We start from the raw sequence: 16214 nt of genomic DNA on the forward strand, positions 1-16214 counted from the left end.
GTAATTGCCTCGCGTTATATCGCCACTTATTAAATTTCTACCCACAAGAATTGCTACAAAAAAAATCATCACTATAACATGGTCAATATTAAAATATTTCACAGGTATCGACATTTCAGTATTAAAAATATAATCTCAATATTTTACAATAGTCACTAAATATTTAAAATATTGAAACATTATATATGTACATATTAGTCATATGAGATCGTTAATAATGTGTTACTGTATGCATGGAAGTGTATGTGGTAAGGAATACTATAAGTACCTTACCGTGTCGTGAAAGTCATCCTCCTTCACGTTTCTGCAATCCTGAGACCAGAGTGGCGCCATGTGGTCAAATGAGAAAGCAAACGAAACAAGTGGGGGTTGAAACACACCTTGAAGGGCAAGCAATTCAATTTTACACCTACGTGACTTACAAACACGAGGTTATACGGTACAAACATTTTTTATTACTGTTCCAATCCACTGATCGTACGATAACTTTAACTTTCAAGACTTCACTGTTTTCTCATTTCTACATACTTTGTTTGAACAAATGCATAATTTTGCGCAAGTGTATTCTTTATTTCTTTTGTTTATATATTTACATTCTGATAATTGTTCATTGAAGATTCATTGTTCAGTTAACGATTTGATAGGTTGGAGAAATTTATTATTAATGTAGACATCTATTTTTCTTATTAATAATTAAAGTACGTATAGTGTATGTATGTTTATGTATATCATTTATTTATATCTATACGGTGATTAATATTGAAATGTTTTACTGTACAAGTTAATTTTATACAAAGTTAATTTTAAGTTGAAAATTATGGAGGTTATGAAAAGGGGATAAGGATTATACAGATTTTGGTTTTGTTATTAAAAATTGAAATATGGTTGATTTAAACCTGCCGCCTTGTGAAGTGTAAATAGAGAAGTTCAAACATCTGGGGGCGTAGCTCAGATGGTAGAGCGCTCGCTTAGCATGCGAGAGGTACCGGGATCGATACCCGGCGCCTCCAAAATACTTTTTTTTATTTACTTCCAATTTTTATTTATCTCAATCACTTTCATACTCAATAATCATAAATAATACACAATCTAAAGACACTCATATTTTTCCCCCCAAAAAAAGAAATTATAAATCATTCATAATTCATAACTTAATAAAATAATATTATTTCATATAACTTAATGGTACTCTCTCAACTTAAGTACTTCACAAATACTCTCTCCAAAGGACTCTATATTTAATACTTCCTAATTATTAATTATGAATCATATTTATTAATATTAATATTTATTATATTTTAATTAATTTTATTCAAGTAATTGTAACATGTAACATGACATTGTATAGTCAAGAAGAAAGACAAATTGTTCAGTTCTCATGCAAGTTCTCGTGCAAGAATGAATCGAAAATTATGAATGAATAAATTGCTGCATGAATGGGAAGTGACCAGTCACGTGATCAGTAGTGGAGTAACGTAGCTTGTGTGTACGCGAGTAGAATACATAGCCAGGTATGTATAGCGTTTAGACGTTCTTCATGGCGCTATCCTAAGCTCGTTTAGCTCCTCTGTCCACCTCTTCGTCGAACCTGTTTCCCGGTTGATTCTAAACCATGATTTACCAACAACTGGCAGAGAAACTAGTGCTAGTTAGTCGTCCACGTACTCTAATCCCGTTCCTAATCCGCGCGTTCTCGTGTTCTCAACGCCCTTGCATAACTTTCCTTCTCATTCGCCGCGCTATTATTCACGCTACGATTTATGCAAATGATACTATCTTCATAATTATCGAACACGCAATTTAACATCATTAATTTGTTTACAAGTAAAAGTAAATTTATAAGAAAATATGCAAATGAGGAAATATTTTTTGAAGCATGTAATATGTGTACATGTGTGTATGTATACATGATGTATACATGTTTGTGTGATTAAAAATCACCTTGTCGATTTTATTAACCTTGATGTATGTCATGAAAGTCAAATTGTATGATTTTATTTACTGTTCACACTTAATTATGAAAATATGTACAGAGTTATTTCAAACACTAATTATTGACAGTAGTGATATAACGATAGCACAAATTTAATTTTATATTTTCATCATTTTTTAAACTTTAAAATTTTGTTTTAAATATTACTGTGTAACCTATGAAAATCTTGTGGTGGAAGAGGATGAAATTAATCCAAATGCATAACTTTAAATATATGTTATGAATAATTAAAAAATATTTATTAAAATTGATTGTTAATAGAGACTGAGGAATTCAAGGATTATAAAGAATATGGTTATTGGATGTTCGTATTGAAAGTAAAAATGAAGATGTTATTTATATAATTTGCAAAATGTTAACGGTTAGGTTAACAAATTGCAGGATATGGTGTACACCCTTACTAAATTCTGTGATCCTGGTTCTTACCCTGAACTACGTTCTCAGAGCTATTGTTTGGACGCGGTCAAGCGTCCTTTCAAAGCATCCTGTGTGACCACTACATTTTCACAGGAAATAGCCTGAAACCTCACAGATACTGCAATTCCACCGACCTCTGCTATTTCCACCTATACTCAATAATATTTAAATAGTAAAACTCTTTAGTCAGTAAAAAGTTTAGTACACTCTCTAAATACCTTAAAAGTTTCTTCAAACAAATTAAATAAATCATTTCAATTAACAAAATAATTTCTATGAATATAAAAAACCATTTGGGTCATAAATCATTATTTAGGTGTAAAACTAAAATGGAATGAAAAATAATTTGGTTTTCAAATGCAATACAAAATTTATTATTTTTTTTAATCCAAGAAAATCATGGTTTAGAAATATAACACAATGTATTTAAATTAAATTTTTATTGTACAAGTCACTTGTCTATCAATTTTATTTTTACATATATAAAGTAACTATTATGTTCAATGATAAATAAATATAAATACAACAATATATTACATATAAATATAAATATAATAATACACTATATACAAACACTATTTTATTCAACAACGTATCCAGTTTAAAAAAAACATGCCTTTAATTATAACAAAATTAAATAAAATAAAACTCTCCTATGAAAATTCAACAATTAATCTCCAGTTCAACAATTAATTTACCAACAAATAAAAATTAATTCAAAACTTTTAAATCAACCAAAAAAATTAAATTTCATATTCCATCAAACAACCAATAGTTCCAGTACATCAATTTTGCTTGCACCGTTTCGTTTCTCAAGAGGGTTTTTCAACCCCATTGCCCCAGTTAGGGTTGCGTAATCCCAGAATAAAAGGAAGACCGTTACATACAGACACATCATGCAACCCCTTTTGCTTCCTGTTCTCCTGTTGCTCCGCATGTTTTTTCTTTGTTCAACCTTTCAAAATTTACCACCCTTTATTACGAGCATTCGTATTCATGCCTCGTACGCCTACTTGCATAAACGTCTCTTCCTAAGGCCACGCATAAGCCGTACAATTACGTGTACGGAGTACAGACGTACAAAAGCGATAGCAAACACGTCCTGCAACCCTAATAATGCGTGTGTAGATAAGGTGACGTAATGTGCGTGACACGTGTACCTGTCGTGAATAAAAATTCAGTTATAGTAGCTTTCCATAGGCTGCGGATTTGTATTTGCGAGAGTACTTGATCGTTTTAACGCGGTCGTTGTCTTGATATTATCTGATATTGTTATCAGTGATCATGATAAATTAATATTTAGGGGATGATAATGGTTTGGTACTTGCATATTAGTTGAGTAATTGCAATTATGACTAGTTTTAGTGGTATATATACTTGTGGTACTTATAAATGTTCTTATTGTGGTGTATTACTGAAATGTATATAAATTGTTCTAATGAGGTTTTAAATTTCTGAATTTGAAGAATGTAATTTAAATGAAATTTTGGAATTTTCAAATTTTCAAATATGTAAGTTTCCATGGCCCACATTCTCAAATTTCCAATTCCTCAAAGTTCGAAATTCCTACTTCCCAAATTATCACATCCCTAAATTTTCACATTTCCAAATCCCCACAACCTGAAATTCTCACATCCCCAAATTTCCACGTTCCCAAATTCCCACGTTCCCAAATTCCCATGTTCCCAAATTCCCATGTTCCCAAATTTCCACGTCCCCAAATTCCCACATCCCCAAATTCCCACGTCCCCAAATTCTCACATTTCCAAATCCCTATATTCCCAAATTCCCACATCCCCAAATTTCCACGTTCCCAAATTCTCACATTCCCAAATCCCTATATTCCCAAATTATCACACCCCCAAATTTTCACATTTCCAAATCCCTATATTCCCAAATTCCCACATCCCCAAATTCCCATGTTCCCAAATTCCCACGTCCCCAAATTCTCACATTCCCAAATCCCTATATTCCCAAATTTTCACATTTCCAAATCCCTACAACCCGAAATTCTCACATCCCCAAATTCCCACATTCCCTTTCCACGTTCCCAAATTCCCACGTTCCCAAATTCCCACGTCCCCAAATTCCCACGTCCCCAAATTCCCACGTTCCCAAATTCCCACGTCCCCAAATTCCCACGTCTCCAAATTCTCACATTTCCAAATACCTACACCCCCAAATCTCTACACCCCCGAATTTCTACATTCCCAAATCCCTATATCCCCAAATACCTACCTCTCCACATACCTACATCCAAAATTGCCTACACTCACAAATACCCAACACAAAGGATATCCCTCAAGATACCCAAAATAGCAGACGAAGAAAGTTCCAAGAAACATATGAGAGGGACAAAAGAAAATTGTCAGTGTGTCAGATAAGAGCAAGGAAGTAATTTCCAAGAATTGGTTTAACGTACCTGGAGGATTCTCGTTGTTTATGCGTCCCTTGCACAGTTGGACCGCAGTCAGGCTTTGGCCTCGCCACCAAAAAGGAGGAAAGGAGGAGCCACAGGAGCAAAGCTGAGAGATCATGCTTTCCCGATAACTCACGTTCGTGCAGCAGTGCGTGAGCCTAACTAGTCTGCTAAGTTATGGTGAAACCGCGTACGAGTGTACAGTGTCGGCTAAAACTCAATTAACTTCGAAATCAGTCGAGTTGAGTTGATTCGATTGTCTGTGATGGCTGATGCGCTTTAGTAAGGTTGGGAAGATAATTGTAACACAGTGGTGGTAGAAATTTATTGTCACATGTGTAGTTAACTTATTAAAATATACTCAAATTGTCGAATGGTACATAATTAGGGTTTTGAATTCTTGGGGATCTGTGAAGAAGTGTATATGTCAATTTATTTTCATGAAGACTATTATCTTCAATTTCCTTTTCTGTTTTTTGAGCTGTAATTTTCTGAGATGTTGAAGTGTGTGATAATATACTAAAAGTCATGTAGATGATTGCAAAGATTTGTAAATAGATATAAATGTTAGTTATGTATATTATATGAATTTAATTTTGAAAAGAAGCTTGTGGAGATCTGTTTTAGAGGTGTGACCTCTATAAATTATGGATATCACTTTCGACATTTTTTAAGTATCTACTTCAAACATCCATCAATCTCTTTAATTTAACTTTTCTCAATATTATCTGAAATATATAATTTTTAAAATAAGTTTGACAAATAAGGTATTATTCATTGAATATTAAAGTTAATCATACATAAAATTATTGAACCCTCAATTTTATTATTTGGAAAAATTGTATTATTTGTCGTTGATGTTATTTTTGAGAATCTTGTTTCTATAGTGTCTAAACTTTTCGTTGATGCTGTATATTGTATAAAATAGGTATGCTTACCTGTGCGTTCTGCATGTATTTGAATATGAAACACATGGGATGTGGTCGGGCCCTTTGAACACTCCCTATGGGGGCTGATACCTTGGTAAGGCCACGCATTGCCCCTCAGGCCCTTTATCCCTACAAATTCCACGTAGCACTATACAATTGACTATATTCATACAATTATTTCCCCTTCGTCACTTTCTCCATTTTGTAAAGTTCTCCAATTCTGATAATAAATAGATTATAATACAAATTTATTTAAAAAAAAAAATTGTAAATTTTCGAATTTTTATGAAGTTGAAATATTGGACTCATGTGGCAGTAATGTGTAACAGAAACTATAAAAAAAATTACGTATATCGAATAATTAAATTATGGATGCATACATGTTCATCATGTATCAAAATCTACAAGGTAAACCTAAATTATCTAAACCTAAATCATTCATTAAATCTAATATAATTCCCAAATTATATACTTCACTCTACGTCCATATACCATATATGCAACATTATTGCATATGTCCACATATGCAGCTCACTGATAAATATACCTATTGAAATTTTTTATTTTATTTCAAGTAACTTATAAATTATTCTATTTATCTCACAACAATACTAATTACCTCACTATTACTCCAAACAAAAATGAACCTATATTTCCTACAAATCACCACAACATTTTTAAAAATATTTACCACATGTTAAACATTCCGTCACATGCGATACAAAAGTCAAAGTATCGAAGCTCTCAGATAAGATACCACAAAATGCAAGAAAATCTGACGGTTCATAAACACGGAAATCCGAACACGCAAAAAGCGGGAGTTCATAAGAAAAAAAGTCACTAGTGACACGATCACTGTTACGTTACGTTCGAACCATTGCCATTCGATTTTACCCGCGTCAGCCACTACTCCCACGCCTCGATCTCTTTCGTTTGATGCTTTCCTGGTAAAAATTCTCGTTCTCTATTGTTCCACCCTAATTAATGTCTGCAACAACGGTCTACGCCCCTCACCGTCGTACAGATAAGTCCCTGGGTATCATGGGTCCCTGATAACCGGCGCTGTCACTTATCCAATATCTGTGAGCAAAAAATGGTCATTGACCACGAACGATGCAAGATGAATGGGTTTCTTCGTGCTGTACGTGTATACTGTGTGCTTTTTGCTATATTTGCACGTCTCGCAACGCAAATGCACCTTTCACTATATCGATACTTAACCTACTTCATATATTGTATTTTATATATTTACATTTAATTATATTTTTATTTAAAATTAGGGTGTATTGATTATATTATTTTTTGGAGAAAGAGTCACTTTTCTGTATAAATTGTAATATTTCTTTATGATATATTATAATTATTTTTTGTTTTCGACTAATCTAACCTTACTGAAGTAATCATAACCTAATTCTGACAACATTTGACTGGGTCTGTGTAACAATTTATTCTGACAGTAATTTAATTTAACGATGTAAATATGATCTAACATAACCTATATTTCATCATATTCGCCAATTGAAACTGTCTGCAACCTAACCTAACTCCAAGGTCCTCGTTCAATATTCAAGTTCTGCTTTTATGTAGAATAGTAAGTAGTATTTAATTAGCAAATAATTAATGTAATCTTCAATCAGGAAATATTAATTTTGCTTTTGGTTATCATACCATAACTACCAAATTATTAGTTCTATAAAACTATTTATATAATCATTACCAAAATTACCATCAAATAATAACTAAAATTATTACTGAAATTATTAGCAATTTTCTGATTACAAAAACTGTGTTACAATAAAATTATGTTACAAAAAAACCATTCAGATAATTTTATACAAAGACCCCAGTAAAAAATCACTGATATTCGTAAAAATTAACACAATACACATAAATAAATGATAAAATAAATATAACAAAAATAGTTAACTTCGTTTGCTACGTTTAATTCGTAAACGAGATATTTCGAACGCAAATCACCTCGAGGCATAAAAAGTATCCTCGATTACAAATGCGCGGCAATAAATCGCATTATCGAGCGGAACGATAACGAGGGCACGTTGAACAAACACTCTCGATACACACTGGCAAAGCAGCATTTTTTTTTTTTAAATACAAAACGTCGCATCGCGTATCAGGTTAACACGACGCGAGTAGGTGAACTTTACAAATGTAACGCGGCTAGCTTATCGGTAATACATCGCTGTACCTTCTGTTTTCCTGTGTAATTGCAAACTTTACTTTGTTTGCAACGATTTGTTGCATCCCGTTGCCAAACGTACAAAATCGCTAACGCGTGAACTTTTGCAACGATCGACCCGCTTTCCTACAACAAATTCCGAACAGGGTTACACATACATTTCCCGCTTGTAAATCGGAATTGTTTAAACCATTGCAGCCTTCATTTTGCAATACAAAAATCAGATACTGTGGTACAGATACTATACTACTATATCGTATCTATTCAAGTATCTATTCAAATCTAGGATGCAAGAATACTGTTGGATGTAACGAATTTCCTGCAGGCCTACCCGCAATAAAATCATTCCCCGAATGTTTAACACCTCCATGTAACCATTGACAATGGAAAGTATGGACAGAACCATTGCTAGAGCTTCCTACGTTCCTAATAACCGCGTGTCTCTTCTGTTCTAACCCATTTCTTTCCATGAATGGTTTCCGCTTTCATCTCGTCACCTCCTTCGCCACGTGGAGGTGTTCCCCTCTTTCAAACGTTTACCACGTCATGATCGAACATTAATTCATTGAAGCGAACCAGAATAAACTCCTGCAATGTTGATACTTCTCTAATATCATGGCAACCGGCGCAGACCACCTCCTTGCTGTCGTTTAATCTCTTTGGCAAGTTTGCTTTTTTTTCGACGAAGAATTTTGCAAATTTCTATTCTGCTCGTGGGTGCCTTTCTTGCTTTAGTTTTGAGATCGATGATAGTGATGGGTATTTAACGTTTTTTGAGGTTATTTTTGGGGGAAGCTTATTAGGATCATTGTTGGCAAGGATGATTTGTTACAAGATGGTGGACGAATAGGTAGGTTAGGTAGGTTGCGTATGATGTTTGGGGTTGTGAATTTTGGTGGAAGTGGAACATTTTGATGGTTTTCATGGTGGTTTTTGGAATTTAACGAAAAGAAATGAGATTTTTGTATTATATATATCACTGAAAGATACTCTGTATATTATGTCATTGTTGCAATTTATTTTTTGATAAAATTTGTGGTATTTTATACTCTGCTACAATATTCTTACTACACTAATAACTTCAGTACTTTATTTAAACAAGTTTGTTATTTTTTATTTTTTCAATATTTTATTATTCCATTTTATGTTTAAATTTCTTTACTGTTTTAGTATTCTGCCATTTTGTTGTTCTGCTATTTTAACATCTTACTATATTTCTGTCTGAATATTTTACTTCTTACTGTTTCATTATCATTCCACAATTTTTGTCATTGTACCATTTTACTATTTTTTACATTTTATCATCTTAAAATTCATGTTATTACCTTACCGTTTAAATACTTTACTATTTTATTCTTTTATTACTTTACAATGTTACATTGTTATAATATAATGTAATAATTCTATCATTTTATTATTTCATAGTAGACCTACACCATCAAATGTAGAATAAAAATTGTGTAATACAAAGCGTCGTTAAATACAAAACACCGCACAAAATTTTACGATTCCCCATAACTCTCCATCATAACGTGAACAACCACGTGTTCGTAGTTCATTTGTACCTACACATGGCCACTTGTAGCTCCCCCGAAGTTTCAAAGGCAGCTGCATGAAACCCCCATAGCGAAACAGGATCCTCGTCGATGACTGTGTCGTGACTGCTTTAATGAATAACTGGAACAGCACCCTTCGCAGGGGTTGAAAATTACCCCCTGCAACCTCGTGTTATCCTGCTACCGAACCGCCCTTGTTTTCCAATAAATACAAAGTGTGCGACTCGTAGCGGAGCAGTTAACAAAACGAGATTCCTTTCGCACCCTTCAGAGGGTGAGACTCATTAGCGGAGAGACGCATTGGAAACCGATAAGACGTTATCGGAAATATTGGGTATACCAACTGGGGTTGATGAGACCCTGCTCGATTTCCGGTTCAGTTTCCACCGAGCGTGCGAACGGTCGCGTTCGATTTATCGATTCTCTCGGGAGTGAGAGGCAGTGACGGACGAATGTGGGGGACGAGGGGGCGACTTTGATGGAGGAAGTGAAGATTGTAGGATTTTTGGGATTTTTTTTTAGAGGGAATGGTATTTTGGGAAATTTGGGAATTTAGGGACTTGAGAATTTGGGAATTTGGAAATTTAAGGACTTGAGAATTTGGGGGTTCAAGGAGTTGAAGATTTGAGAATTTGAGGATTTGGGGATTCGAGGATTTGTGGATTTGGGGATTTGTAGATGTGGAAAATTAAGAATTTAGGGACTTGAGAATTTGGGGGTTTAGGGATTCAAAGATTTTGAGCATTTGAAAGTTTGAGAATTTGAGGATTTGGGGATTCGGGGATTTATGTATTTGGGGACCTCAAGATTTGGGGATTTGTAGATTTGGAAAATTAAGAATTTAGGGACTTAAGAATTTAAGGCTTTAGGGGTTTGAAGATTTCGAGCATTCGAAAGTTTGAGAATTTGAAGACTTCAGAATTTGAGCATTTGATGACTCAAAATTTGTGGACTTGGAACCTTGCAGACTCGACGATTTGTAAATTAGAAAAATTAAAAATTTAAGAACTTGAAAATTTGCGACTTCAAGGATTCCAATATTTGACCATCCGAGAATTTAAGAATTTAAAAAGAAATGATTCTAAAATAATTTGATAAATATTTGAAAAGTCAAAAATCATTTCTCATTCCCTCAACATGGTTCTCCCCCCAAAAAATTAAGGGGTGTTAAAAAATGAAATTCGCCATCAATCCGACCCTGACCCGGATGAACGAGACCTCTAGTTCTCGTATACAACCCCATTCCGTGAACCAATCGGGAATTCCTATTCCCGATCGTCGAGCACCCTGTATTTATTGGCTATCGAACTTCGATACGCACCCCTGCGCTGTTGATGAACTCTCAATACTTCAAGTTCTCTCAAGATTTGCTTCGACGTCGTTTATCTTACGCCGACACCTTGAATCGATCTGACGTGACATACAAGGTAATAGTAAATAATTAATGCAATTTTTGTTGTACTTTTATTATCATTTTTTAATGATGAAATTGGATGTATGTATATGATGTACTGTTGAACGTTTGTGTTATGTTCTTCAAGTTGCTTCGGGTATACAGTAATGAGGGTTGAGTAATGAGGGTTGAAGTTAGGGTTGAATATTTAAATGATGGTTTAAGAAATTCCATGTTATGTTTCTTTTAAGTTATGTTTTATTTGTTAATAAACGTGATGGTGAAGTGATTATAAGTAAGGACATGTATACATAATTTAGGAGATGTAATTAGGAATGTATTTAGGGATATAATTAGGGGAAGATATAATTATAATAAATAATTAATTTTTTTTATTATTGCTTTAGAAATGAATACGTGTATTTTAGATGATCCTTCATAAAATTATCTTCTACTTTCCTCAAGTAGAATTTATTAAAATAACAGGGTACAAGAAATTCTGAATAATTTAATTTTTTAATAAACTTAATGCAGCAAAATAATTTCTTGATCTACTACTCTTGTTTCATATCAATGTATTTAATTTGTAAATATACTTAGACAATTTCAAGAAAATATAACTGGAAAATTAGGGTGATTTTCTAATCACTCAGAGATACTTTTTTTTATAAAAGTATAATTGGAAAATCAGGATGATTATAAAAACAGTAATATTAAAAAATCAGATCTTCAAGTGTCAACAGCTCTATCATGATTCGAATAAATATCATGATTCTGTCTGAAGATTATCTCTCCTATTAATGATTCTGTAACCCTGTTCAAGAGGTAACACCATTGGCAAACCTCCTTGTCACATTCGTTTCCAATCAGTAAATCTCTTTTGTTACTTTCACTTCAGGACGTATTCTCAACACTGTTACACATTTTTAACGTATAATTCAATGCACACAACTTCTCATTGTGATGACAATTTATAGATTTCATTTTTGCAAATACATTCATACTTGCAAACACTAGTGTCTTAAACCTGATTCAAATTATGAACGAAAAAGAATTCATTGAACATCAAAACATTTGTAAATCGAATACTTAGAACACTTTCGACTGTGTAGAATACCAATATTCAACTTCTTATTGTTAGAATATTTCGAATACTTTATTAGTTACTTAAGATTCTTCAAATATTTCGTACTCAAACTTTTACAGCTGTGATTGAACCTTGAAACGCCATCATCAGCACTTTCTCACGCACCAAATAAAATATTCATAAACAAATTAATTACAAACCCAAGTATCATCTACGTTAAGTTTGCCACATCTATATTTTCATGCGAGAATGTATGTTTTTGTGTATGTGTCATGTGAGTCCTCAGCGTACCATTTTAACATAACAGCAGCATGTATTATATACCTTTTAATTCACGATTTAATTCACTTACATTTATATAAATTACACCCAGATAAACCTTACTATTCTACAAGTAACAATCTCATTATTCATTATAAAGTAAAAAGAAGTTAACAAAAGTTGACATCAGTGAATACAGTGGATATAAGAGGCTTAGCGTGGCGCATCCTCCATGTTTACGCAAAGCGACCGCACAGCGCCGCCGCGATGGCCGCCAGCGTGCCACCCTCCAACCGCAGGGTAGTTTACCCCCATCGAAAGGACACAATCCGAGATCCGTGGCAACGGTTGCGCGTTGAAATGCACACCTCCGTGATCGGATGTTCGCCTGGCACGGTGGCGGGCAACGGCGACGCTTCGCCCCGCGAAAGGAGCCGATAAAAACCTCCGGTAGCATCTTTTTCTCGGATCGACTTTCGAGGGACGAACGCCTGGAGACAGCCGGGGTAAGCTTCGTCTCGATGATCGGCCACTTAAGCAGCCGGCCATCTCACTATGGCCAGGATCGTATGGTGAACGAGGGGGTTCGCGCGGGCTGTATATCACGGATCGGTCCCGACGATTTATGATGTCTTTTTACGTGAACCTTCTTCTTCTTCGTTTTTCCTTCGACCTTTTTTTTCCATTCCCTTCGACAACGCGAACGTGTGCACGCACACCAATTCAGGGTTATCGATCTCTGCCGATGATGGCTGACAGCGCCACCGCACACGCTGTCCTCGTCGCGCGCATATTTCCGCGTGCATATTCCGCTTTCGCTTCCAATCGTTATCATGCGTTCTAACTTTTATTGGACGGCGTTATAATGCGTCATGGGTAATTAATAATGAGATTAGCACTTGTGAGATGGAACTTTATGAACTACTTTTCGTAAGACTTTATTTTTGTTATGATGACTTCGAAGATGCATTCATGAATAGAATATTAATATATAATCCAATAGTACTTATACATAATACTTGTAACAAGTACTTGTACTTGTATACATACTTGTCTTGCATATATAATATATGGGACACCTAGAGAGCCTTTTAGAGTTGATTTCATTGTAATTTTATGGAAAAGCTTCCTGATTATGCATGGCTACTTGATGTTAAATTATATGGTACACTGCCTTGGACATTATAAAATGAGATTAGTATAATTTAATAAAGAAAATTGTGTGTACGTGTTGTTGCATGGGGATGTTAAAGTAAATAGAATTTTTGTCTCAGGTGTAATCTACCTTACCTGTTACATGAGTACTAAAATTTTTGTAAATTAGCAAATCTGATTATGTAGAAATTAAATCTTAAAATTTAGACATTTGGGATTTAATATTTAAGGAATTCAGTAACTTCAAACTTTTGAACTTGAAGGATAGGTTTAATGAATTTAGAACTTCATTTTAGAACATCAATTTAGGACTTCATTTTAGAACGTCAATTTAGAACTTCATTTTAGAACATCAATTTAGAACTTCATTTTAGAACTCAATTTGGAACATCTTTAATTTGGAAAGTTTTCAACCACGATAAATAATTTCAAACCCAAGGGTGATATATCGGAAAAAACCCTCTTACACCCCGACGAATTTCTGCTCTCCTGTTGTAAAAAGCCTCGAGCCATCCCAAATCGAAGCCCGTTTGATCCGCGAAGACAATAATACAGCCCTGCCAATCGAGTTAAGGGCTCGAAGTATGTTTTCGACAGCATCGTACTTTCTCGATGGCATATACCGCTGATCCGGCATTCCTTCTTTCGTCTGCCGACGATCTCGTGAATCTGCACAGTCGATGAAGAACGGAGGTGTGAAAAATCATCTCCTGAAACGACACGCCTGATACACGGGAAACGAGAAGCGAACGAAGAGACGAAAGCACGAAGCACACAGAGAATTATAGAAAAGAGATGGTCTGAGTTGATGAGATGGAATATCGAGGGTAGCTCATGAAATCCTAGTATGAAGAAGCTGAAGATCATCTAAACGCCAGATTCAGATATGTGGACGGTAGAACAGGTTATGTATGTGTGCCGTGTAATTATTCTGCTTCTCAGCCATTTTGTTGTCAAGGGTGACGGGTAATACATGAATAATAGAGACTGTAGGTGGTGTATAGTGATGTATATAATGAGTTTTATTATAGTTAAATGTATAAATAAATATTTGTGTACTATTTGGTAAATGAGGAATTGTGAAGATTGTGAGAAAGAAAGAAAAGATCGATGAAGAGTAAATAGAAATCTGTCGATTTTTTGGTTATGTGACGAATGACGATGATTTCATTCTTTTATTCTGTCGTTTTAATACCTTAATATTTTTGCTATTTTATTATTTTGGTATTTTGTTAATTTTGTTGTATTATTTTATGATGCATTTTTCCAAACTTGCAATTTGTTATTGTATTCATTTTTCATTATGTTACTAAACTAATATTACTGTGGGGAGACTTTTATTATGTCACTATTTTACTATTTTAATATTTCACTGTTTTGCAATGTGTACCTACTTATGATACTATAAATATCAGTTTAATACACAGTGATACGCGTGGTAATTATAACGCATCACAATCTGAGGCATGGCGATCTAATGCGTGGTGATACAACGAGTGGTAATTCCAACGCGTGAGAATTAGAAAACATAGTAATATAACGCGTGGTGATATAATGCATGGGAATTACTACGTGTGGAAATTACAACGCATGGGAATTGCAACGCGTGAGAATTACAACTCGTAGTAATATAACGCGTGGCGATATAACGCGTGGAAATTACAAAACGTAGAAATTACTACGCGTAGAGATTACAATGCGTGGGAATTACTACGTATGGAAATTATAACGCATGGGAATTGCAACGCGTGAGAATTACAACTCGTAGTAATATAACGCGTGGCGATATAACGCGTGGAAATTACAAAACGTAGAAATTACTACGCGTAGAGATTACAATGCGTGGGAATTACTACGTGTGGAAATTACAACGCATGGAAATTGCAACGCGTGAGAATTACAACTCGTAGTAATATAACGCGTGGCGATATAACGCGTGAAAATTACAAAACGTAGAAATTACTACGTGTGGAAATTACAATGCGTGGGAATTACTACGTGTGGAAATTACAACGCATGGGAATTGCAAAGCGTGAGAACTACAACTCGTAGTAATATAACGCGTGGCGATATAACGCGTGAAAATTACAAAACGTAGAAATTACTACGAGTGGAAATTACAACGCATGGAAATTGCAATTCCTGGTAATGATAACGCATGGAAATTAAAACGCGTGGGATTTACAACACGTAGTAGTATAACGCGTGAAAATAATAAAACGTGGGAATTACTACGTATGGAAATTACAACGCACAGAAATTACAATTCCTGGTAATTATAACGCATAGCAATTACAACACACAGGAATTACAACCCGTGGTATTTACTAGTAACGTTAAATACGTACACATATGAAAGCATACACATTCTCCATAGTTACGCCAATGATCATTACATAATTCAATCAAACTCGAATCTTGGCAAAAGAGAACGAAGAGGAAGTGGCAGAACATCAGCGATCTGGCAACTGGTCCAGAGTCCAGTGTTCGAGTAAGATGAAATAAACACCAGCTGCCCTTACATGAGATCCTGGTCGCAAGATGTTGAAGATCATCTCGAGAAACGGTCCATTATCGTTGCATCTGGATCATCTGTTCTCGCAGAGGCTTCAGGTCATTCGATTGTTCAGCCTGTCTCGATAAAATCGAACTACCTATCATGCGCGGGAAATCTTGGCGCGAAATTCAAATCTTAGAAACCTTTTATGATAATCAAGATACATTTCTTTTGTGTTAGGTACTTTTTAGATGATCCAAATTATCATTTTGTGTTAATAGATACATTTTTTATATATCTTTAAGTATGT

General features: G+C 34.6%; 1 protein-coding gene, 1 long non-coding RNA gene and 1 other non-coding gene across 6 annotated transcripts in view; 2 read left to right on the forward strand and 1 right to left on the reverse strand.

Annotated features, from left to right (window-relative positions):
* LOC100877971 (xaa-Pro aminopeptidase ApepP) overlaps nucleotides 1-16214 on the forward strand; it is a 53381-nt gene that overhangs the window by 18523 nt on the left and 18644 nt on the right. The gene's annotated exons all lie outside the window — the stretch shown is intronic.
* TRNAA-AGC (transfer RNA alanine (anticodon AGC)) lies at nucleotides 938-1010 on the forward strand. The gene has a single exon. It is a non-coding gene; the product is annotated as a tRNA-Ala (tRNA).
* On the reverse strand, nucleotides 2912-8276 carry LOC105663425 (uncharacterized). 3 transcript variants are annotated; one of them, XR_013038747.1, is made up of 4 exons: nucleotides 7736-8276; nucleotides 5768-6838; nucleotides 4833-5054; nucleotides 2912-3570 (listed from the first exon to the last, which is right to left on the reverse strand). It is a non-coding gene; the product is annotated as an uncharacterized LOC105663425 (long non-coding RNA). The 3 variants fall into 3 exon arrangements; XR_013038745.1 differs by having other exon boundaries at nucleotides 2916-3570; nucleotides 5768-8067; XR_013038746.1 differs by having other exon boundaries at nucleotides 2916-3570; nucleotides 4833-5039; nucleotides 5768-8064.

Source organism: Megachile rotundata, chromosome 7 (genome assembly GCF_050947335.1).
Source record: "Megachile rotundata isolate GNS110a chromosome 7, iyMegRotu1, whole genome shotgun sequence".
Lineage (NCBI taxonomy): Eukaryota > Metazoa > Arthropoda > Insecta > Hymenoptera > Megachilidae > Megachile > Megachile rotundata.